This window comes from Mustela putorius, unplaced genomic scaffold (genome assembly GCF_011764305.1).
Source record: "Mustela putorius furo isolate JIRA1106 unplaced genomic scaffold, ASM1176430v1.1 tig00003853_pilon_pilon_pilon, whole genome shotgun sequence".
Taxonomy (NCBI): domain Eukaryota; kingdom Metazoa; phylum Chordata; class Mammalia; order Carnivora; family Mustelidae; genus Mustela; species Mustela putorius.
Window position 1 is genome coordinate 7418049 of NW_025422005.1, and position 23667 is coordinate 7441715.

General features: G+C 59.1%; 1 protein-coding gene across 4 annotated transcripts in view; it reads right to left on the reverse strand.

Moving 5' to 3' along the window:
- The window catches only part of CASZ1 (castor zinc finger 1), a 145201-nt gene that overhangs the window by 28977 nt on the left and 92557 nt on the right, over positions 1–23667 (reverse strand). The window lies entirely within an intron of this gene.

Consider the following 23667-nt stretch of genomic DNA (forward strand, 5'->3'; position numbering starts at 1 on the left):
CAGCCAAGCAGGGACCGCCATCATCCCATTTGATGGAAGAGGCAACTGATCCCGGAGCCACGCAGACACCCCAGAGCCTGGGCTCACAGAGGCCCCAGGATCAGCGAGGCGCTGGAACTGCCACCATGTCCCCAGTTCGGGCTCCTGGGTGGGCTGTGGGAAGTCTTGGGCCTCTCTGCGCCGCCTCCTCCTCACTCCCACCCCCGGTTCCCATAACACAGAGCCCCCTAAAGTGTTAACTGCAATGGGTAAAATGGTGCAGCAGATTGCTACAATAAATAATTTACTGATATTTATAAATATTCAAATCAGCCAGCTTCAGAAATCAAATGACGGGAGGGCCTCGGGAGAAGGGCCCGTTATGGCAGGAATCTCATCACTCCCTGCAAAGGCTGAGGCGGCCAGGGCTCCTGCCAGTTACGGGGGAGACAGGGGGGCTCCTAGAGCTGCACCTGGGCCCCTGGTCCCTCATCTCAGGGGACTAAAGGGCTGGGGGTGGCTGGGACAGCTCCACCCCCTGGCCAGGTTGGGGCCAGCCCTGTCCCTGACCCGCGCAGCCCACGCTCAAGGGGATGAGAGGCTCCAGTGCCCGGTGCCCATGGCCTGGGTCTCCAAGTTGCCTGTCCTGCTGTGGGCGGGGGTGGGGGCGCGGTCCCTGGGGGCTGGGCAGGCCTGGCAGCGCCCCCCCCCCCCCCCCCCCGCACTCGTGAGTAATGTGTTTCGGGGCTGGGCGGCCTGTCAGCTACCAGGCTCCGGGTGCTTTATGGGCTCTGCCTGGTGGCTTTGAACTCCCTGGTAGGAAATAAAGTTCTCCCTGTGCGTCCCTTCTAAACATTTCACTCAGTGGAAACGGTGTTTAAGAAAAATGAGGACATATTTCTTCCTAAGGATGCAGTGTCCCCTTTGGGCAGCCTAATGCCCGCTGTATATCAGGGGGTGGGGAGGCAGGGCCCGGGCACCCGTCCCCTGGGGTGGGGATGCTCCAGGGCCCACCTGTCCGTGGCCAGGCAGCTCAGGGGCCACGGGCACTGCCAGGCCACTGGTGGCTGCCCTGTCCCACAGCCCAGAGGGACAGGGCAGCTGACTGGCTCTGAATACCTGGCCTATGCCAGAGACCACACCGGGCACTTCACAGTATCGCTTCAGTGGACGCCCCCCTCCCCATCCCCATGAGACTTTTGACCTGTCCCCATTTCCAGACGAGGAAGCAGAGCCCGGTGAGATTGGTAACTGCCCATGGTACCCACCCCCATGTCAGTGCTGGAACTGGACTCCCACGGGGCTCGGATGTCCGCGGTCATGGTCTAACACCCCCCCATACCCCTCCCACAGCCTCCCAGTCTGGGTGGTGGCAACGTTGGAGCCTCCACCCTGTCATCCCTAAGAACTTGAACTTGATGGGCCACAGGCCCCAGTTTTGGCGGGGGGATGCATCTATGTTTGTTCAATAGCCCCTCTGAGTTCCTTCTAGGGGCCAGGCTCTGGGCTTAATCCTCTGGACACGACGTGAGCAAGAAAGACTGTCCTGGTTCCTGCCATCCCAGCCAGCCCAAATTTAGACAAGGGGGCAGAGGTTCACGTCATTACAAGCACGACCGCTGCGGTGGAAGGTCCAGGTGCCACAGGGGCAGTGAGCCTGGGGAGTCAGAAGATCCTCCCAGGGACAGGCGTCCCATTCCCTGCTCCCCCCAAGCTCCGTGACCAACTCCTCCCACCTCTCTCCTTGCCCCCACTGCCAGCCCAGTTCGCTCCCCTATCTTCTATCTTCTCCGGCTGTGACCCCCTCCCCCAGCCAGCACCTGTCCCCTAGGAGAGGGTGTCCTCCTCTCTCGGGCCAGCTTGGAACAGAAGGGCCGTCCAGCTTTTGCGGGCGGGAGCAGTGGCCGCTGCTTCCCAGGGCTCTCAGCCAGGCCTGCTGGTCCCCAGCAGCGTTAAGACGGGAACTGGGGGGGCCCCGGCCACGGGGCCCTACTTGCCCCCCTTTGTTTATTTATTTATTATGATTTTTTAGTCCAGTTAAAAGGTTTACTATCCAGACGCGTCTAAGTGGCCTCACTTAGCGTAAGTAACTCTATAAATCAGGGCAACTGTTAGCATCCACCGCGCGGGCTGGCTATCAATCTCCCCCAGGTCACAGCCAAACAGGAAGGGGAGAAAAAAAGAGCTACCACCCAGGGGAGATTTAAAACACACATACACACACACACGGGCGCGCTTGAGGCACACACACACACATGCACCGTGCACACGCGCGCACACTCGGGCGGCTCCCTATTTGTACAATCATGTTAGAAGTCACACATGCACAAGCAGAGCGGCCCGGAAACTGGCCATGCCGCGTGTGGTCATGATAACAAACAAGGCTCCTGCAGCCGAACAGGGAGTCAGAGGCCTAGGGCAGGGAGCCTCTGTGGGGCCCCGAAGGCCCGGAGCTCACTGCTGGAGCTGCCCTGCTGGGGGAAGTGGCTCTGGAGGGCCGGGGAGGGGCTCCGCTTGGTCCCCTCCGCTCTCTGTGGCCCCTGCCTCTGCAAACCCAAAGGGCTGAGCGTTCCCCTTTTGCGTGCCCAAGGTAAACAGCAGGGAGGCTGGGGCTCGCTGTGGTCCCGGGTCTTTGCCAGGTGCACCCGAGGCCGGGCACGCCCCCCGACACAGGGTGGCACCATCTGAAGGAGTGACCAGCTGCCTCGGAGGGTGCCAAAGCTAGGAGAGCGGCCGGAGCCACCTGTCTACAGGGACGCCCCACCTTTTTCCTCCCCTAGGTGTGGTTGGATGTGCACGTAGACTGGACACAGGCCCCTACCGCCATCACCCCAAGAGGCCCCAGACCTGGAAGGACCCACTGGCTGGGCCACAGCAGGCAGCGGAGTGGGAGAGGCCTCCTCTGGCCTGCTCTGTGGATCCCCGCGGCCAGACAAGGCGGGCCCGACGGGGGACGGGCCCACCCGGGACCCACCTCTCCCACCTCGCCCTGGAGGCCTCCCGGCTCACCCGCCCGCCTGCCCGCAGCATCTCCCGTGAACTCTATTTCTCTTTCCTCTCTGAAAACAACTGAGCTGTAAATACTGTTTAACCTTCTCCCCCCCTCCCCCCCACCCCCTCCCCTCCGCACTATAAAAACACAAATATGCCATAACTCAGCCGGCCCGGCCGCCCAGCCTCCAACATGCCCCGCGCCCGGGCCTCTCAGGAAGGTCATTACAAACGACTTTCCGATTCACTGCTCCTGAAATAATTTTGTGTATTAAAACCTGAATCTGCACTTTCTGGGGCCGAAAGCCTCGCTTAATTATGGCGGGTGTCCTTGGGACGGACAGTGATCCTTCACTCGCCAGCCCGCTCCAGCCCTCCGCCCGCCAGCCCGCCCCCCTCCCTGGGCCCAATCTGTTTTCAAAGTGTGTCTGTCCTTTATTAAATTGTTTTCTTTTCCACATTATCAGTTGCCATGGAGACCTCATCTCTCGGATTATTTGAATTTCATTATATCTATTGATTTGGGAGCATTTCATCTTTTTTATTGTTTTTCTGTCAATTTTCAAAACGAATAACCATCTAATTTGCGTCAGTGCTGATTATGTTTGTCCCTCAATAGAGGTCGGCAGCTGCGCTGGGGAAACAAATCAATGAAAAACCATCATAAAACTCCCCACTCCAGTCTCCGGGATGTGTGGGTGACATTCCACGCCTGTGAGAGACACACTCATCAGCTCCAAGTTCGGCTACGGTGGCAGCGCTCGGCTCCACGTCCGCCTCTTCTGGCCTTAATATTTAATTTTGCGATTTGGGCCATTATTAGTGGTGTTTTTATTAGTGCGTGTGCATGTGAGTGTCTGGTGGTGAGCCGGCTGCTCCGTTAATTTGTGGGTGAGGCTGGGAAAGCCCAGAGGAGGGCAGGGCGGACGGTGCCGGGGGTGCGGTGGGAAGTGGAAGGAGCAGGAGGGGAGCCCCGAGGAGGGGGGCGGGGGGCCCCCGGGAACGGAAGGACCATGCCGAGGGCCCGGAAAAGGGGGGTCGCGGAAGGGGGACCAAGCGAAGGGGAGGAAAAGAGGGAATTCAAATTGCTTACTTTGTTGGTTTTTTTTAAATAATTTATGCAATTTTAAGCATTTATGTATAAATTTTTTAATAAGCCACCCTGGAGCAGGATGGCCATTAACATCCCAACGTCCTTCTGTCCAATGGGCTGGCGGAGAGGATCAATTTCTGAGAGTACTTTCCCTTTTTTATGACATGATAAAATGCTTTTAAAGCAACTTACACAAATATGGAAATTTTTTTTTTCTTTTTTCCCTGTCCCCTCTCCCTTCCCCTAACAGCCTTCTTATCCACCAGGGTGCGGGGCAGGGGGGCGGGGGTGTATGTGTGTGCACGCACGCGGGGACACGCACGCGCACGCGTTCACACGCACACACACACACACACACACACGCACGCTTGTGCTCCTCCTGCTCCCTCTCCTGCTGGGGAGGGGGGCTGCGGGGGGGCTGGCAGGGAGACAGCCCCAGTTCTAACTGGAACTGGCCGCCTGTCCTTCTAACAAGGGCATAAACTTTCATTACCCATGCACGCAGTCAAAGACAATTTAGGGAAACGCGCTGCTCGGAAAAGGAAAACCTCAGCGATTCGTGACCCACGCCGCTGCCATCTGGGGGGCTTTCGCCTCCAGCTCCAGGGAGCCTGGGCCCTGAACCTCTGGCCCTGCCCACTGGGAGGGTCAGGGAGGGGCCCTCGTGGGGGGAGCCTGTGGAGGGAGGGGAGAGAGCAGAGGGAGAGCAAGGGTCTCTGCCTTGGCTGGCAGAGAACACCCGGGCAGACCAGAGGGCAGTGCCCCTTGCTGTGCTCTCCCCCAACATGCCTTCACCAGCCCCACCAGGCATGGGCCTCCGAGGGCAAGCATGGGGCTCCTGCCCTTCTGCACCCAGTGCTGGCGCAGAGCAGAAGCTTAGCTCTGTGGATGGATGGCGGGATGGAGGGATGGATGGGCGGGCAGATGGAGGGACCGAGTGAAGACAAAGTAGGAAATCAGGCCCAGACGCCCTCAGACCCCAGCAGGAGACTCACAGATGCTGGAGAAAGGCTCCCTGTCCGGGTTATGGGGATGGGACAGGAGTGCCTCTGGGTAGAGAGGATGGGGGGCACTGGAGCAAGAGGGGCGGCCTGGCTACCATCGCCCCTACCCTAGGCCTGAGTCCCAACTCCCTGAGATGGAGCCAGGTCTTGTGAGGAAGAGGGCACGTGTCCTCCGCCCAGCCTTGGGGACAACCCTTACTTCCATGCCCCCTTCCCTTGCAGCCCTTCCTCCCTAGGGCGAGCAGGACGAGGGGCCCAAGGGGGGAGCCCCGCCCCAGGGCTGAGGGGGATGGTCCTGGTTCCCAGCACAGAGCCTGGAGCCTTTCCGGGCCTTGCCGCTGCCGGACAGTGCCCGGCCCTCCCGTAACACCCATGCTTGGGCACTGGGACTCCGGCTGCGTCCAGATCAGACAAACCGACACCAGAATCTCAGTCCTCCTCTTAAAGCTTGCCACTTCTGACAGAGTTTGGTCTCTGCCCTGGAACTCAGTGTCCTCCTCTGAAACAGGGCTCTTGAAAGTATGGCATCGAGTGACCGGTCTGGCACAGCACCACGGAGCACGTGGGGCCTGCCCCTTTACTGGACAGTGACTCTGGGCAGGGTCCTGTCTTGGGAGCAGGGAGGGCTGCTCCCTCCCAGACCTGGGGGCAGACGCGGGCAGGGCAGAGAGTCCAGCCTCCCTGAGCTCTAGGAACTCTGGGTCCTCCTGCTTCTCCCAACCCCCAAAGCCCCTTTTACTCCTGGGCCCCTCAGCTGTCCAGGCTACTGAGACCCGAGTTCCCTCCTACCCTCGAGTTCCAGAGCATCTCCTGGGAAGCATCTCTCCCTCTGGGTGGGCCTGACCTTTGGCAGTCCAGGAAGGGCGCCTCAGCGTTCTTGGAGGCAGCAGCAAGGGGCACCCCTGCTGTCACCAGGCCACCCCAGCCCTTGGTGGGGACCTGAGGGGAGCCCACCCTCCGCCCCTTCTGTGCTCAGATGCCCCCCCCAACTGTCATTAAAATAACAAGTTTCTGTTACAATCTAAACATTCCCACATCGCATAAAGGGTTATATTACACCCGAGTCACTCCCGGGCCCGTGTTTGCACAGAAAAGCTCACGGCAGGTCCCCCCTCCTGACGAAGTGACTTATTAAAGTTTAAACAGTAATTAACAGAACAATAAAAATAAAGGGATGTTTGGGGAGTCATAGCGCACACAGGGTTTTTGGCAGTGCCAGCAGTTTTTCAGTGCCCTGTGCTGGCAGCAAAATGCGACTGTGAAGCCAGGGGGGACGGAGGACGGGGCCGGGCTGGGGCCAGGGAGGCTTCAGGCCTGAGGGGTAAGGAAGCTTGGCCAGACTGTGGGGGAGGGGAAGCGGGGCCCTGGACGGGGACGCGGAGCTGGGCGGGGGCCACCATCCCCCCCCCCCCAGACCCAGAGGAGCAGGGTGGGTACCCCGGGAGCAGGAGAGAGAGAGAAGGCCTGACGCCGGCAGGAAACGGCCAAGCCCAGGCTTTGCCATACCAGAGCCCAGCTTGGCCCCGGGCACTTCCGGGAGCCCAGTGCCTTGGTCACATCCAGCCAACTCCAGCGCGGCCCTGGCTGGGGGAGCCCTGTGGGCATCACCAGACCCTGCCGAGAATGATTCCCAGGGCTGGACCCCGGCCACTCTGGGCTCCTCTCCCAGTCGGGCAGGTAGCTCTCCCGGCTCCTGTGGCTGGGACACCGCATACCCCTCAGATCTCTCCGGGAGCTTCTGGCCACTAGGAAACACGAGCAAGGACTCAGTGGCAGGGAGATTAGCCCACTCACACTGGGCCCCAAAGGGAGGAAGCCCGGGGCCATGGAAGCCAGGGTGGGCCCCGCTGGTGGGAGTCCTCACTCAAAAACTGCCCCAGGGAGCTGGGCCCGGAGGGCTGGTCCAAGACCAAGCCAGTCATCCTTCACCCTCTCTGGTTCTCCCTGCACAAGCTCCGCCTAGAGGCTCAGACACCTGGCCATAGGGATGGCCGAGAGCCAGGAAGGAGCCCTGGAAAGAGGAGGGGCTCCACCTGGACAAGGCCAGCACGGTCTGCTTTTTCCTAAAGCTGTGGGGGCTGGGGAGGAAGGGGGGGGGTGGGAACTCCTGGAGGCCACAGTGCATGTGTGTTCTCAAACGCCGGCCGGGTGACGGGTACCAGGTGCTGCTGGGCCGGCCTCGGACTTAGCAGCCCCCAGATGCCCTTACTTCATCCCTCTCCCAGACTCCTTGGGCTGCCCTGGGCTGTGCTGTGGGCCGTTCCCTCTCTCTCTCTCTCTGACCTTATAATCTCAGAGCCCGTGGCTAGTCTTGAGGACCTCGCCTACATGCCCACTGCCTATGCCTGTCCTTCCCAGAGAAGCCCCTGCACAAAGCTCCCTCCTCACCGCACAGGATTCATTCCCAAAGCGGTTTTGGGTACAGCACCTGCAACTGCAGTTCTTCTCACAAGGGCAGAGCAAACGGCCAACCTGGGGACACCATGAGGCCCTCAAGCACTCTTGACCCTTCTCTTGGCCTCTTCCACCTCCCCGTGCTTCAGTGCACCAACCTGTCCAGGCCTGCCTGGGCATCTGACCTCTGCTGGAGCCTCTCTCCACCATGGTGGCTGCCCCGAGTGGCCCGGACCAGCACCCAGCCAAGACCGGCCCCAGGCTCGGCAAAATCAGCTCCATTGGGTGGCTGGCACTGGGTCCTGGCCAGTTCCCCTGCATCACAGCTATGGGGGTGGACATGAGCTGCTGATAGCCACACGGGGAGGTGAGGCGCTGGGTCGGTGCCGGATATACTCTCTTAGCTCTGTGTCTCTTGGGATCTAATTCCTGCGCAGCTGGCGGGCATAAAGGGCAGGGACTCTGGCTCTGGGGGCGCCCATGGTGCACGGCCATGCCCCTGCCTCTCACCAAGTTCCCGCAGGTACATCTAGGGGAGTGCTGGGCCCAAATGACCTCCCTGCCGCCTGGGCTCTAGGCAAGAAGAACTTTGCCCTGAAGACGTGGAGAAGAGGCAGTAGGAGAAGGGCTCTCCTCCCCCTCTTTCCTGGGCAGAGTGCTTTGGGGCTCCACCCCCTGCCCCAAGATGAGTGAGGGTCAGGCAGAGAGAGCTCAAGAAGGGGGCAGGCGATGCTTCCCAATCCCCCAGTGCTCAGTTTGGGAGCCAGCCTGGAAGGAAGTCGGGACTCAATCCCCCCCTTGCTCCTGGAGGAGGCCCCCCACCAAGTCACCCAGCACCAAAGCTGGGGTAGAGCCGGGAGACAGTCAGGGTTAGGATAAGGACTGCTGGAAGGAGGGCAGGTGGGGCCAGTGAGCTTCTAACAGGTGTGTTGTAATGTGGGGCAAACTGGGAGCAGAGTGCTCATCCTAATCTGCTCTGTTTCTAGAACCTTCTACCTTTTCCCTTATTGCAGGGGCATGGCGAGGAGCTCTGGCTGGACAAGGAGCTCCAAGCGTGGCAACAATCAGAGCACAGGTTGCCCTAGATCTGCATAGAACTTTAGAACTGGAAGGGAACTGAGGCCCAGGAGGTTGAGAGGCTCGTCCGTCAGAAGCCCACGTCACTAACTTGGGAGGACCAGACAAATCCAGAGCCTCAGTTCCCCACCTGGGCCGCTCCCATGACCAGCAGATCAAATTGCTCCCCATTGTGCTTTAAAGGGGAACTTTCTGCAGCCCTCGCAGACTGACTGCTCCAGGACCCACTGGCCCCAAACCCCACAAGGGCTCCCTGCTGGAAAAGCTTCAACCCCATACTGGACCATCTGGGCAAGGCTCTGAACCAACACTTCCAGGGTGCAGGGCCTGCGGGGGGTGCACGGGGAGAGCCTGCGGCCTGGCTCACGCCCTGGAAAAGGGGCAGGACACGGGGGTGGCCATCTGAGGGAGAGCCTGCCTGGGCTCAGGGCGGGAGCATGTGTGTTCGAGGGAGGGGACCCTCCTCTTGCAGAGACTGAGACCCCCAGAACTTGCGATTTGTTCTGCAAAGGGGAAAACAGGGCCAAGCACCGTTCGGGGACTTAGAGGAAAGGCCCGAGAGAGAGGCAGCCCCGGGCGAGAAGGTGGGGACGCGGCAGCAGGTGGCAGAGGGGTGCCGTGGGGGACGCCGCTGTCCCCACCCTCCCTACAGCCCATCTCCACAATCCCTTTGCTGAGGCTGCCAACGACATGAGGGGACTAATTTAGGAGTATTTTTAAAACTGTGGCCCTGGTGGAGGGGTTTAGCAGTTGTCAGCCATCTGGAGTAAGGAATTACCGTCACCTCCCTGATCCTATAGCCCTAAACCCAAAGCTGGTTACAGCTCAAGGGGGAGGCAGCAGGTGGGTGGGGTGGGGGCCTGTCCCAGGGAGGTGGCCCCAGGCCTGGGGAGCCCCTCCCTTTGCCCTGGGAAGGGGGCCTGGGTCTGGGGAGGGGGCTGGAGAGCCCCGTGTCCTCTGTGCCCACTCGGGCTCCCCCGCCTGCTCACGCGCGCTCACTCCCCGGGCCGCGCCGGCTCGCGCAGGGGCCGTCAGGTAAATTAGATCTGAAAGCTGACAATTTCTGACCATATTTCCTTGATTATTTCAAACAAATGCACAGCAGCCGCTGTAAGGAGATTAAAGTGACATAAACGTCCCGAGTGGGAGGGGGGAGGGCAGAGGATTCAGGTCACCCCCATCCGTCCCCCGCCTGACAGACGCTATATCGCTATCCAATCCAATAAAAAATCCCCCCCTTTTGCTTTAATTAATTTTACAGCTAGCTTGCTTAATTACTTTCAATCAAAATCCTCCTGCCATCGCAAAATTAGAGATGGTTGAGCTCCATTAGCCTAAATTCTTCATTTCCATATAGAAAAGAGGCTGTCTGCGTATCCAGCCTGGGCCCCTGGCAGGACAGACGCCCGTCTGCCCGCCCGCTGCCAGCCAGCCCACTCCTGGCCTGCGCTCCCTGGCTGGCTGTGGACTGGGCATTTCCCCCATCCCACTCCACCACTGCTCTTGGTGGCTGGGGGGGGGGGCAGGCAGAGTTGAGGTCCGGGAGGGTTACACGCCCCCCAGACCCCAACCCTTCCCCTGACTCATGCAGAGACTGCGGAGCAGAGCAGAGCTGGACGGCCAGGGCCCTGGGGCCGGCAGCTCCTGGCTGAAGGAATGGCGGATCCTGGGATCCTGCTTTCTGCTCCAGGGGCCCCTGCTGCTCCCTGGAGGAGCCTAGTCCCCTGGCTGCCCAAGCCCCCCAAGGGACCCTTCTAAGTCCCCTGCCTCAGGCCTCTTCAGGAAGCAGAGCTCCTGGGAGGACAGAAGCCCTTCCTGCCTTGCACTTAGGCCCTGGTCGGTGGAGACCCCTGGAACCCACAGCACCCAGGGTCCCCTCCCTGCTGTCTCTAGGCCGGAGTCCTTGCTCACTATCTGAGCGACTCCAGGGCCAGCTGTCTCAATGGTGCTAACAGACCACGCAAGCAGCCCCCACAGACTCTGGTGTTCTCCAGGGGGCCCCGTGTGGGCCCCTCCTCGTCCTCTCATATCCCTGGTTCCCAGTTTGCAACAGCTGCTCCTCCACCCCCAGCCTGGGTCGGGTGGGTGGCGGCTCTGGGCTCTGTCCACATCCTGTGCCTGCACTGGCTCTCTTCTCCTCCCCTCCACCTGCCTCCTCCTGGCAGCCCCCAACCCCAACTCCGGAAGCTCCGCTTCAGGTTTTCCATCCTACAGCCCTGAGTGTCACCACAGGGTCCGGCCCAACCTGGGCTCCAGCTGATTAAGGATCTGCAACAGGATGTAGGGATTACAGTAAAACCTGGCTCCGGATCTACAGGGGCAGGGGGCCAAGTCCTGGCTCTGGGACTCCCCTCCTCTCCCATTTCTGCACGCCTCCTTCCTCTCGCCTGCCCAAGGGCCTGGAAGGCTGACCCTCTGGGGCCTTCCTGGGGTCTTGGCTGGACTCTGAGAAGTGGATGACAAGGGGTGGCATTATGGGACCCAGGCCAAATCTGGCAAAAAGGCAGTGTGGGGATGGGGTGGGGATGGGGAGTTACGGCTGAAATCTGCCCTGGACCATTTAACAACGGGATGGGACTGGGCGCTAACCTGGTCCTCCTCAGGGAACAGGTACAGAGGCAAGGTGTCCCGGCTCTGACCTCTGGGCACAGGTGGAGCAAGGGAGGGAAGGAAGCGCTCTAAAGGCTCCGTGAGGCCCTTCTAGGCAGCGGGCCTTATGGCTGCCCCATTGCTATGGAGGAATGACTCTGGGGTGTGGGGCCAGCTCAGGTTCGGTGAGGAAACTGACCCTGGACCCCCAGAGCCTGGCTTCCCGGACACCAGGGGCCCCCTGGTCTGTCTCTGGGCTCCTCACTTCTAAGGGTCAGTGCACGTCCTCCTCTTTCGCAGCCCGGCTGAGTTTCTCCGATACATCCCAAGTACCTACAGGCAGATACTTCCCAGACTCCGGCTGGCCCTAGGGACTCAGGGAGCACGGTTCCAGGTGTCAGAGGGCTGGAGTCTCCTGGGGAAGACACACCAGCCTGGGAGCATTCTGCACACCACGGAAGGCCTGGGTGGAGGCCAGCTGTGAGTTCGAGGGGGGCCTCATGGAGGCCAGCAGGTGCAGGAGGTAAGAGGTGGGTAGTAAGCAGATACCCGGACTCGTGCCACAGTCCCAGCTGGACTCCCCTGGGCTTCTGCAGCAGCTGTGCCCCCTACGCGGGTCTGCACTCTCCCCTGCCCCCTCTTCAGCGAGGCATCAGCAGGAGGAACGGGGAGCAGCCCACCCCTCCGTGTCACTTGCTGACTTCCGGGCTACTCCCCGTCCCCCAGGAACAGGGCTGAGCCCATTCCTGCTCTGCCTCCAAGCACTGTCCCTGGCACAGATAGGTCTATTTGGTAGGAGGGTGGCTGGAAGAGCAAGTCCCTGGCCAGTTAGCCAGAGCTTGAAGGAGCACGGCCCTAGTGGACTGGCACAATTCACCACCCAGCCCTGGCCCGCCAGCCAGCACCTGTGGAACAGGGAACAGCAGCCCCACCCCCATAACCTCCTTCAGTTCAGGGACTGGCTAATCACACCAGGACCTCCATGCATCCATGCATCCCTCCAACATCCCAGGTGAAATTTCACTTCCTCCTGGAAGCCCTCGGAGATCACCACACTCTGTAGGGCCCTGGCCTCGTCCTCTCCTGACGCCCTGCTCCGTGTGCAGCTTTGGTAATGACTTGCTTAATGACCCTTCTATCTCCTTAGACTGCAGGATCCGTAGGACAGAACTACTGTTTTAGCAGAGCGCCTGACCCAAATAAATATTTACCGAATGAATACAGAAAACTAAGTGCTTCTTAAGTTCATTAGGGGAAGAGCGGGGATGAGGGGTGTGTGGCCGTGCTTCTGTACCAAGCAGGCCCTGTGGAGCTCTAGGAACCCCTCCTCCCTGTCATGAGACAGAGGCTGAAGCTTTTGGGTCTCTGACCCTCTTGCGCCTCAGGCTCACCTCCAAATGCCCTTCGCAGGGCTCTGCCTCGAGAACAAAAGAGGCCCCAGTTGTTCCAACATTTCTCTGGGAGAGGAACAACTGTTACCAGCCAGGCCCCTTCGGAATCAATCCAGCAACTGTTTGCACTGTGCTGCCCGGCTCTCCCTCCACCTCCAGTCTCTGTCCCAAAAAGGAGAAAAGAAACTGAAAAAAGATGGGGCGAAAATCCCATCCACAGCCCCACCACCTTCCTGCAGCCCCTCTCAAGTCTGCCTGAAAATGTTATTAACACAAAGAGGGCACAGGGACAGACACCTGCCCCAGCAAGCAACCGGGACAGCCACAGCAGAGGGTGAGGCTGTGAGATCAGGACCCAAAAAAAGGAGAAGGGAGAGATCAAAGCGGAGGGAGGGGGTGTGGAGGGCAGTGGCAGAGCAGGGAGAGCCGGCCCGGCCCAGGAGAACAGCTCTGGGGTGAGGGACAGACGGAGAGGCCACAGGCCAGTAGAGACCCCAGAATTGGAGGCTCCCTGAGGCCAGGCTGCATGGAGAGGCAGGAGGCTTCTGTGGGGGCAGTGGCTACGGCGTGGGGGGAAGAGGGACAAAGAAGTTGACTGGGGAGGAGAGAGAGGTCTATTAAAAACCTCTCAGTGCATAACACAAAATGTCAGGGTTTATAGCTTCATTCTTGGCATTGCCGGGACCGAGAACCCTGCACAGAAATGTCACCGCTTGTCATGTTTAATCACCTGCTGTTTGTTAACACCTTCCCTGCAAGGAGCCTGTCTCAATCTGCCCCTGGGCCCCCAGGGGACCCCGAAACAGAAAACATCCTGGGTTCCTTCTCTGGGCTCTTGGCCCTGCCCTGGGGTCTCCAGGGAGGCACGCCATTCACCACCTATCTGAAGGCCTCCCGGGAACCCCCAAAGTGACCCTTCCAATCAGGCAGGCCCAGGGAAGGGGCCCATGCAGACTGAGCAGGAGGCTGAACCCTCTGGCCGGGGGCTGGGTGTTCCCAGGCTGCCTGTCTCCTGCTCCGTCCACCACCGGCCTTTCTAGAGCTGGCTGGCCGACTGTCCCCCCTGTCTAACCCGGCATCACTCCCTCCCCTCCAGGGGTGAGAAAAGATGAACAGAGGAGGGCCTGCTCAGATCCCCACAGGCAGGAGTTCCCCAATCAGTCTGCTTGAACAGCAACTGCCGTAGAACATGGAACATTTGCAGCTCCTGTCCGCGTAGTTACAACCCAGGCTCACACCAGCTGAGGTTCCGGCTTGGCTCACTCTTGGAACATGCTTTCCTGAGTTGTTTAGACTAGGAATTCTCAGTCCTAATGCCCCATAATTCCTTCCTCTGGGGTGGCAGTGGGGGGAATAGGTGTGCGGTAGGAGCCTGGAAGAGGCCACTCAAGCAGCCTTAGTCCGCCCCAGAGCACCCGGCCGCTCCCTCCCTCCCTCTGAAAGCAGCGTGGGCAACACGGGGAAAGGAGCGGGTCCCCTCTGGGATTACACCTGCCATACGCAATACAGCCCCTGGGCTCAAACCGCAGGCAAGGACAGCAGCAAGTTTATCCTCTCTGGTTCCCAAGGAGGCCCCACTGCTTCTAGAAGCCGTGAAGGCCAATGGTGATATGCACCCCTTCGCTGAGCTGCAAGTGTCTCCTGGTGAACCAGGGGAAACATCCCTCCAGCGAAGTCTATGCGTACACAGAAACACATCCACAAACTCGCTTTTGCTGTCCTGTCTCCTAGGGGAATGCCCATTCGTTTAGACTCTCCTCCTGAAGGGCCCAGCGTCCAGTCTGCACATTTCCATTTCACCAAAGAGACAAGCCAGGATGTTTCCCCACTCCTCTGCAACCCTTCCCTGCACACAGAGGGGGAGACCCTTTTTCAGGAGATAGGCAGGGACGAGTGCCTCGAGGGGAGGCTTCCTCCAAAAAGCTCAAAATGCAACCGTGTGAAAAAGTGCGCTTTATTTTGCAGGGAAGGCCCAGGGTGTGCCACAGGTTACTGGCGGGATCTCGGGGGGACCTAGAGATGTTTGGGGCAGTGGGCCCAGCAGCACGGGAGATATCCAGGAGCGGGCTGCCAGCAGAGAGGTCCTCCAGCAAGACCCTCTTCCCCATGGGAGGCAGCCCCACTCCCTGACCTATCCGTGTCTCTGAGCCATAGGACAACTCCCTGTCTTTCTCCCGGGGACTGCAGTATTAGACGTGGAGAGCTCAGAATCTCTCGGAAGGCAGGTAGGCACCAGGTAAACTTGCAGGTGCTCTGCTGTCATGATCCTGCCCCGTGTGCCCATCCTTGCCATAGGGGGAAGGGCTCAGCGGAAAGGGGCGGGGCATGGAGGTGGGTGCCCAGGGGCAAGTCCCTTCCTGTGCCCTGCAGAGGCTCCGAGGCAGTGCCTCGTCCAGCCTGGGAAGGCTTGTATCATACCCGCTTGAGTTCACACACGTCAAAGGCAGCAGCCCTAGTAGCTGGGGGTTTTAGGTGGTGCCTGTTGTAAATCACCCATCCTGGACAGACAGCAGTCTAGTCCAGGAGGTGCTTGGGCTCTCTGGGACCCCAAGGGAGGGGCCGTGTCAATCAGCCTGTCCACCGGCCTCCAGAACTCAGGTATTCACAGGATGTGGGTCTTTCCGGTCCTGGGCGAACTAGGGCGGCTGGTCGCCATGCTGGGATCTGGAAAGTGCTCCCGAAGCTCTGTGTTCTTGGGTGTCAAGAGACATGCTCCTGGGTGAACTGACTACTACCCAGAGCCTTCTCATGTCTGAGGGACATCAAACTTGAGCCTCTCCCACTTGAGGGCTTTGAAAAGCCGGTCCCCGGCATTGACAGGGACTTGAGCATGCATGGGACGTGTCCTCTTGGCTCAGCAGGCCATGGTGAAGCACGAGAGGAGCCGGGGGGGGCAGGGCCTGGCCTGAGGTTTAGGGGACCCCGACTCTAGACCTGTTCTGCCCAAGCCACTTGGCTTTATCCGATGAGCACACGGCCTCCCAGCCAGGCCCTCTGGTATAACCCTTCCATTAACTTACTATTCGATGGGAAATTACGCCTCACCCAGGAATATAAGTTTTCATCTTATTTTAAGTTAGATTCTTAAAGCAATTAGCAAGGCATCTGGCGATGACCTCACCGCTGTGGCTGGGCCCCGCAGGGGAGGAGGGCTGCCCTGAAGCTGCACAGACCCCGGGCTCCAGGCCATGGGGGAGCTCAGGGAGAGCTGGGAGCCCCTGGACACCTGTCCTGGGTCCTGGGAGGGAGGTTGGTTGGGGGGGGGCGCAGTAGTGTCTGATACTCGCTATTTGTGGAAAAACGCCTTTCCCGCACCACCTGCCCCGTGAAGCTCCCGGTGGCAGTTGCCGAAAAGCCTCAGCAGCTGGGGCCGCGGGCACATTTTCTATTTTTAATTGTCTGATTCGGAATATTAACTCATCTAGGTCCGCTCCCAAGACAGACTCCGTAGCCAGAGGGTTTCCCCCATTTCCCAGACCTTCCTCTCTTTCTCCCTCTCGAGTCAGAAATCAACTTTGAAATTAAAAATTGGAGACGCAGACCTCGGTGAGTTTGCAAAGGATCAGGGCACTGGGGAGGAAAAGCAAGTAGGCGCTCCTCACCCAGAGGCGTCCCCACCGGGCCTCTGCTCTTCCCTCTGAGCCACTGACCCAAAGTTTTGGGGCAGCAGCTACGGGCTCGAGCGCGCATAAGCACTGCCCCGGAGCCCTGCTCTTGCCAGCTGAGAAAGACTCCGTCTCTCCCCCACCCCTCCCGGTCAGCCCCACGGACTGGCTGCTCACTTGTCAATCTCGAGGGCCATCCAGAGGGGCTGGGGTCACTCAGGAGGCCCCTCGGGAAGAAGGCGCGAGCCCCTGGGCGCAGACGGCCTTGGCAAGAGGCTGACATTCCTTTTAGCTTCCATCTCCGAAAGGCAGGGAGGGCCGCGTCTCTACGGAGCCCAGAGGAGAACCTGCCAGAAACTCCTCTGTGGGAGCAACACCCAGGGCTCCCAGCCCAGTCCACCAGCGGGAAAGTCACACACGCCAGCCCGAGCCAAGTGTCACTCGAGCTTGAGGCGGATCACGCTGCTGGGAAGAGACAGTTAGGGCCAAACCCAAACACTCTGGCCTCCTCACCCCATCTTCGGGGGCCCCCCAACAGCACCGGGACCACTAGGTCTGCTTTCCCCTGCATGCCCTTGGCCCCCCTGCGACGCTCCTCCTTCTCAAGGTCACGGGGCTGTCCACACCAGGAATATTTACTCACCAGCCTGGCCCTGTTAGCAGCACTCACCACAAATATGCTTTCTGATAAAGTTGGCAGAAAAAAAGTTCTAGTGCTCAAAGCAATGTCAGAAATCATCCCCCACCCCCAGCAAGGGAGGGCGAGGTGAGGCCTGCAAACGGGCTGCACAGCCTGGCCGGAGGAGTCCTGGGGGAGGCTTCTGTCACTCTCATGGGTCTCCTTCCTGTGCTACTTCCCAACATACAGCCTGTTGCCAGGGCACCAAGGGCTGGGGACGGTTCTGAGCCAGCCCTGGGTCTCGGCCCCCAAAGGGTACAGCTCAGAAGCCAGGCCATAGTGAGCGGTCCACTGCTTCCACCGGCCAGGAGTCCTCTTGGTGGCCTCTGGAGGACAAGGCCAGCGGCCTCTTACCTCTGCTTCTCCCTGGGCCGTCTCACCTCACTGAGCCCCCTTCCCACCCACCGCCCTCCCTCAGTGCACATGGGCCTTAATGTTTTTATTACCTGTTTGACTCGCTGCCTTATTGCTTCTCCCCTTAATGGGGCCGTAACCGTGGAAACGAGGAATAAACGGCCACCAGAAAATGAGATGATTAAACAGGTCACCCTGGCAAAACAAACTCAGCCAAGGAACCTCTGGGGGTGGGGAGGGGAGGCTATCCCTCCCCCCCACCCACGGCCAGAAGGCTCAGACCAGACAGGGGACCAGCATCCTTGTCCTTAGAACTAGGGCAGATACGCTGGGGCGCCCCCTGCTGGGCAGCAGGGCACCTGGCCAACCCCTCCCCCAGGCAGCCCACCTGGCTTGCTGTGGCCTTGGGCTGAGGGGGAGGCAGGCTCTGGTCTACAGGCAGGTGATGATCTAGCCAAGATGTACTTCCGGCAGCCGTGAGGTGGTGGACCCCCACTTACTCATCGCCAGTTTGCACGCAGCACATTCCCTCCCGGGGTGGGGGGGGTCCCCCGAAAGCCCTATAAGGAAAGGCCAATATGGGCTAAAGCTCAGCGAAGGTTCCCTCTGGGAATCCCTGGTCTTTGGCAACACAAATGTGTCCATTCCTCTGCTCTACTCTGCTCCCCCAAAGCCAGCCAGTGCCCCAGCCTCAGGCCAGAAGGCAACAGCCTTCTTGGCTTTCAGGAGAGTCTCAGCATCCTGGAGCCCATGGCACCAGCCGAGACTGTGGGGCCAGAAGAAGCCCCAGGAGGCAGCCTATGGGATGCTCTAAGAACCACAGCCAGCTCAGGAGGGGCCCCAACGCCACGCCGGGGGACAGAGGTCCGAGGTCTCGGCAATGCAGGCTGGGCCCTCTTTATGGCACAGGGTCCACCTAGTTGCAGGGCTCCTGGGACCTGGGAGGTCCTGGGACCAAGACCTGCAGAGGATGGACATGCTGCTGTGAGGTCTGCTTGGGGGGAGATGGAGGTGGGCAGGGGGGGCGGTGGAGTCCCAGACCGCACATCAGTCACTGCCTGCTTGCCCCTCACAGGGTGGCAGGCTGCAGGCACTGAGGACCCTCCCAGGCCCAAGCCAGAGTCATGGTGAGCAGCTAATGGAGGCCCCCACCTAACCATACAATGCCTATCTTTACCCTTGGACCCCCTTCGTGTCATCCTTAATCCCAGCCCCACTCCTTCCTGTAAACCAGGCTAGAGAAAGCTCTCAAGGAGCTAAAACCCAGGTCCCAGGGGAACCGGCCAATGTTTCCTGCCTGCCTCCTTCTGCCCCCACTAAGAAGCCGGGAGGCACTTGGCAAAGAGGTACATCCATCAATCAATTCCACCAGCACTAACAGTGGGAAGGCGCGAGACCAGCCCCAGACCGAGTGCTGGGAGGGGGTGTCAACACAGAGCTAACTCTAATGGTGGCCATTAGAAGCAGGAGTAGCAGAAGCAAGCACTTTGCTTGACCTTCTGGGGGCCGGGGTCCAGAAGTCTGAGTGCCACCTGGACACACCCCTGCCGTGGGTCTAATCAGATCCTCAGAGATGCAGGCCTCCAGCCAGCCTCTTATCTGCTAGGTCTTTCCAGGGCCAACTGGGTACGAGGCTGTCAGGAGGAGGGACGAAGTAGGCAGGAGGGCCTGCCTTTAGGGAGCTGGGCGGCCTGGAGCTAAAGGGCAGAAGGCTGCGGTTGCACGATGGGAAGCAGGAGTTCTGCTGGGGGTGAGGGGCTGGGTGGCCAGGGACTAGAAGGCAAGGGAAGCAAAGTCGTGTGAAGTCCAGAAGGTGCTGGGGGTGCGGGGAACATCCCGCCACCTATCTCCTCTGTCCCGCTACTTCCCATCCTTTATCAAGTTCAAAGGTGGCTCCTTCACAGAGCTCCTGGGGCTCTCCGCCCTGTGCTCCTCTGCCCCTGGTGGCAGATGGACACACCTGTCTCCCTCCACCGGACGGCTCCTGGAACACAGGGAAGGACCAGGCAGCTTCACTGCTGTGGCAACTCTACCAGGTTCTCCCTAACACGTTCTGAATCGCCAGCCTCACCACCTGCATGGGGTCTCCTCCAGACAGGGGCACTATGAGCTGATGAATGCAGGGCATGAGGATGCCCCCCGAGGATGCCTTTGGGCAGCCAGAAGGTGAATGCTGGACCAATCGGGGTCCAAGGGATGAAGGCCGTCCTCTGCCCCCTGGGATGGCCAGCCTTCTCCTCCTTCCTCCGGCTGTACCCTGGTCCAGGGACCCTGGGACAGCTGCTGCTTGCCTTGGGGGACCCACAGGCTGGAAATACTAGAGAGCAACTTCCTCCACCACTGCCCTCCCCAACCCCAAAGATGAGAAGGAGATGCGTCCCCCACCAGGGTGGTCAAGGTTTAAAAACCAGCTCGGAGAGGGCCGTGGTAGAGGACAAGGCTGAGGGCCCCGGGTTGAGGGTTGGGAGGAGAAACGGCCTGACCCCTCTAAGCATGGCTGGGCTGCCGGAGAAAGCTGATGGGGGGACAGGCGCACCCCTAACCTGGCAGGGTCCAGGTGGAGAAGCTGGCGCCCAGAATCTTCCCGGGCCCCACCCGATCCCCAGCCCAGGGACTTGAGCCAGGGGCAGCAGCTTTAATGAGGAGATGCTGCTGCGTGACTCAGCCCTCCAAAGGTGTCTCCATTTATTTTATTTTTCCATCATAAAAACCCAAGCTGCAACTCAGCCAGATTCCCTGGCCGTGGGGGATGGGCGGACAGTGGCAGCGATGGCGAGGCGGCAAGGCGGTCTGGCTAAGTGGCCACAGTGCCCTTGTCGGAGAGGAGAGTTAATGGGTTCTCCTGGCTGGTCCCTACAGGAATAAACGGCCCAGGGTGGGGCCCTTCTAGGGATCCTTCCAGATCTATCTGCCCTTGCTGCCTCTGCCTCGTGTTGCAAGAATGGTTACGCCAGCGCTTTTATCCTGTGTTCTGCTCTGATGTCTCACAGCCAGGACCGGGGTTGGTGCGAGGGCCTCCTGGCAGTCCAGAGCCCCGGGTCTCAAATGCCTTCTTCCAAAGAGAAGGCCCAAACCATGTGCTTCTCACCTCATCCCCTCAACCACCCCCTTGCTCCCCCCCCCCCCCACCGCGCCATGAACTGCCCCCACTGAAGCTTCCCAGTAAGATCCAGCTGGGAACTGGAGAGCCAGAGACCTTAAAGGTCATCTGATGCTCCAGTCCCCGCACACGTCACAGCCAGCCTCTGTTTGAATGGTACCAGGAAACTCACTACTTCCGAGTCAGCCCACTCTGTCCTTGGCTCTGACGGCTCCTTCCTGCCAAGATGGCACCTACCCCTCGCGGCAGACTGGCAGAACCGGTGCACAGCCTGACTGCAGGGACTGGCCCCAGCTTAGACTGGTCGAGTGGGTGTATCTGGCCAAGGAAAGGCTTGAGGAAGGAAAATTGAGGACAACCTGCTCCGGCTTCCTCCACCGCTGAGGCTGGGGCTGGGAAGCAATGGTGGGGGTTGGGTTGGGGTAGGGGTGTCCTGGCCCAGAGTTCCAGCAGAGCTTATCTGAGGGAAAAAGAAGCAGGCCTGGCTCAGCGAGGAGCCCCGATTCCTCCCACTGACCTCACCTTGACCCAAGGCTACCAAGTGGACAGAGCCACCCCTCTCTGGCCCTCCATCTGTGGCCGTCCTCTTGAACTCAGTCTCTTGCCTCTTTGGCCCTTGATCTGGCAGGGCCTAGCTTGGATCCTGACATACAGCTCTAGCCCTGGACAGCCTCTCCTCTTCTTCTCATGCTCTCCCTGGGCAGAGTGAGGGCAGTTACAAGCAGACCCTGAGAATCAAGGGCAAGGTCCTTCCCAAAGCTTCACTGTTGCTTCGCGGCCCTTGTGCCCCGGCCTCCAGTTTTGTTGGGCCAAGTCATCAGCCTAGTGGGACCTAACCCTGGGGAGCTTCCCAACTGCAGGATGGATTTACCTGTGTCTGAAAGCTCCCTCCCCCCTCCCCTCCCCTGCCCGGCTCCCTCCCCCAGGGAAATCACTCTAAAAGGGCCTAATGGAACTATGTCCTCCCCTCTTCCTCTCTCTCCTCCCTCCCTCCTCTTTCCCTTTCCTTTTTTTTTATTAGCATTTGTGGAATTTATTCCCAAACTCTCCTAATCTTCCGTACACAACCATTTGATTTGCATAACCCAACCCCCTCTCATAAAAACTGGCTGCTAGTTTAATTAAAAAATGTAAATTTGCTGTCATCTCGGGGCCTGGTGAATTAGGACGACATCGGCATTTTTTATTGCTAAAGACGTCCAGATTGAACTATGGCTGAACTATGGTGGGGGAACAGGGGTCCACATGGCCTCTAAGGGTCCTGAGGTCCTGCTGTCCCCTCCTGAGAAGCCTAGGTTCTGCCACCACTGAATGGCTTCTGAACGGAATGCTTCGGGACCTGGACCTGTCCGAGGCAGGACAGGATGTTAACCCGTAATCCAATGCTTGTAGGGTCCCTGGTGTCAGCAACCTCTTTGGAGCTTGTGCCTCCAGTCTTGTCCTGTGCTAGAGAAGCTCTCGGTGGAAGCTGTCCAGGGTCCCCCCAAAGAAGAGAGCCCCTCACAGTCCCAGCAATGAACCCTGGCCAGTATTGAAACTCCAGGCCCTGGCTGGGTCCAGAAGTACCTTCCAGATCTTGAGGGAAGGTGAGCACGGAGTCAAGCCAGAGATGGGCTCTGAGGGGGATCTCAGAGTTCTCACCTGCTTCCCTTTTTTTGTGAAGAGAGAAAAAAATGCTTTTCTTCTGAAGTTCTGAAATTAAGCAAAACTTCCAAATTCAAAGAAAAGGCTGAGATAGTCTCACCAGATGACTCCTCCAGGAAGCAGTCAGAACTCTGACACCCAAACCTCCCCTCACTGAGTGGCCAGAGTACAGGTCTGGGTCCTGCTGGGCTAGCCCTGCTCCAACTAGAGAACGTAGCAGTCCATCTCAGTGGCTCTTCCCAGGTTCTAGGAAAAGTTTCCAGAGCCTATCCCTGGAGTGCTGGGAGAAGTCAGTCTCCCTAAGGCCCAGGAGAGATGCTGTAAGAGGTTCTGCACACGCAGGCTCGGGAGGCTCTCTCTCCAGTCCGGGACACCTTCCAGAAGGGCTTCGGAGTCGTGCGCCCACAGCAGACTGGGAGGCACTGTTTGGCGTAACGGCAGGAGGATGGACGCCCGCTCTAGTTGGCAGCCAAGTTAGAGGGAGGAAGATGGGGAGGGTCCACCTTCCAGCTGAGTAATGCCCAGGTCCACTGTGCCCGCCCACAAGCAGAGGCCCGTCTGTAAGGACTGCTTCTTGGCTGGTTGGGTGGGGGCCCTTTTTCTGAAGAAAGGGGGTGGGGCCCGAGGGAAGGAGGTGATGAGGCACCTGATTAGAGTGGGGGTGGACTGCCTCTCTGGGGCGTGGAGGCCAGGGAGGGGCAGGGTGGCAGCACTGGCCTTAGACACCTTCACTGATTTGCCCAGCAGGGGGTGTTACACCTTCCCTGGGCGCAGAGGTCCTGAGGCCCTCCACATCCGATTACCCGAGATCACACCTGGTTGGACACTGCCACAAAACTCTGAGCCATCTCCCTCCCCACAAAATACACACCCACTTCCCAAAGCTGACCACCTTGTCACCCACCCTGGGCCCCACAGTGCTGCCTCCTTCCTGTTCTCTCTGCCTACTCCCCTTTGACCTCAGAAGGTCAAATGTCAGCTCATGGGTCCCAAGGGGCAATGCCATGAACTTGAGCCCATTATAAACAGCAACCCAACTGCCACCTCTCCTTCTATAAATGAGACACAAGGGTTCAGAGATCAGCCTCAATGAATGATAAGCCTGTTTCTTACGGACTTCTTTCAAAAACGTTTAAGACGACGACGGTGGCTTTTCCCAGGCTAGGATCCGAGGGTCCTGGTCACAGTGTGGTTTCAACAAAGAGGGCTAATTGAGAGCCTATGGTAGACCTCACTCTGGCCTCAGGTGCCCCCTCAGGAGCCCCAGATGGGAGGAGAAGCAAAATATTGAAAAAAATTAGATTAAAACCAGTAAAAACACCAACATATCAGGATAAATGGCTCCAGGCCAGCATCATGCTATCTGGAACCCTAGCCTAGGTGCCATACTAGGCGCCCCCCAAACCCAGAGACCACATTTAGTAGTTTGCCTGGTGTATCCCCTGGGGGGAGCTCAAAAGGGGGATGGGAGAGAGTCCTGGGCCCCTCACTTTGAACTGATAACAGCCGCCTCATCCCACGGATTCTCAGGTGAAAAATACTCATTAGCCATAATAAGCAGCTTGATCATCCGACACAGCCTTGTCCCAAATAAATTAAATTCCTTTACCTTGAGACAGTCGCCCCGAAACCAGACTAACCACCTTTCCCAACAGGACGCTGCTTTCAAAAACTAAACCACCCCCCACTAAAAAAATAAAAACACACACCCCACAGCCTGACACACAATCTTTGCAGGAGAAAAAGAAAAACACACCACACACTAAA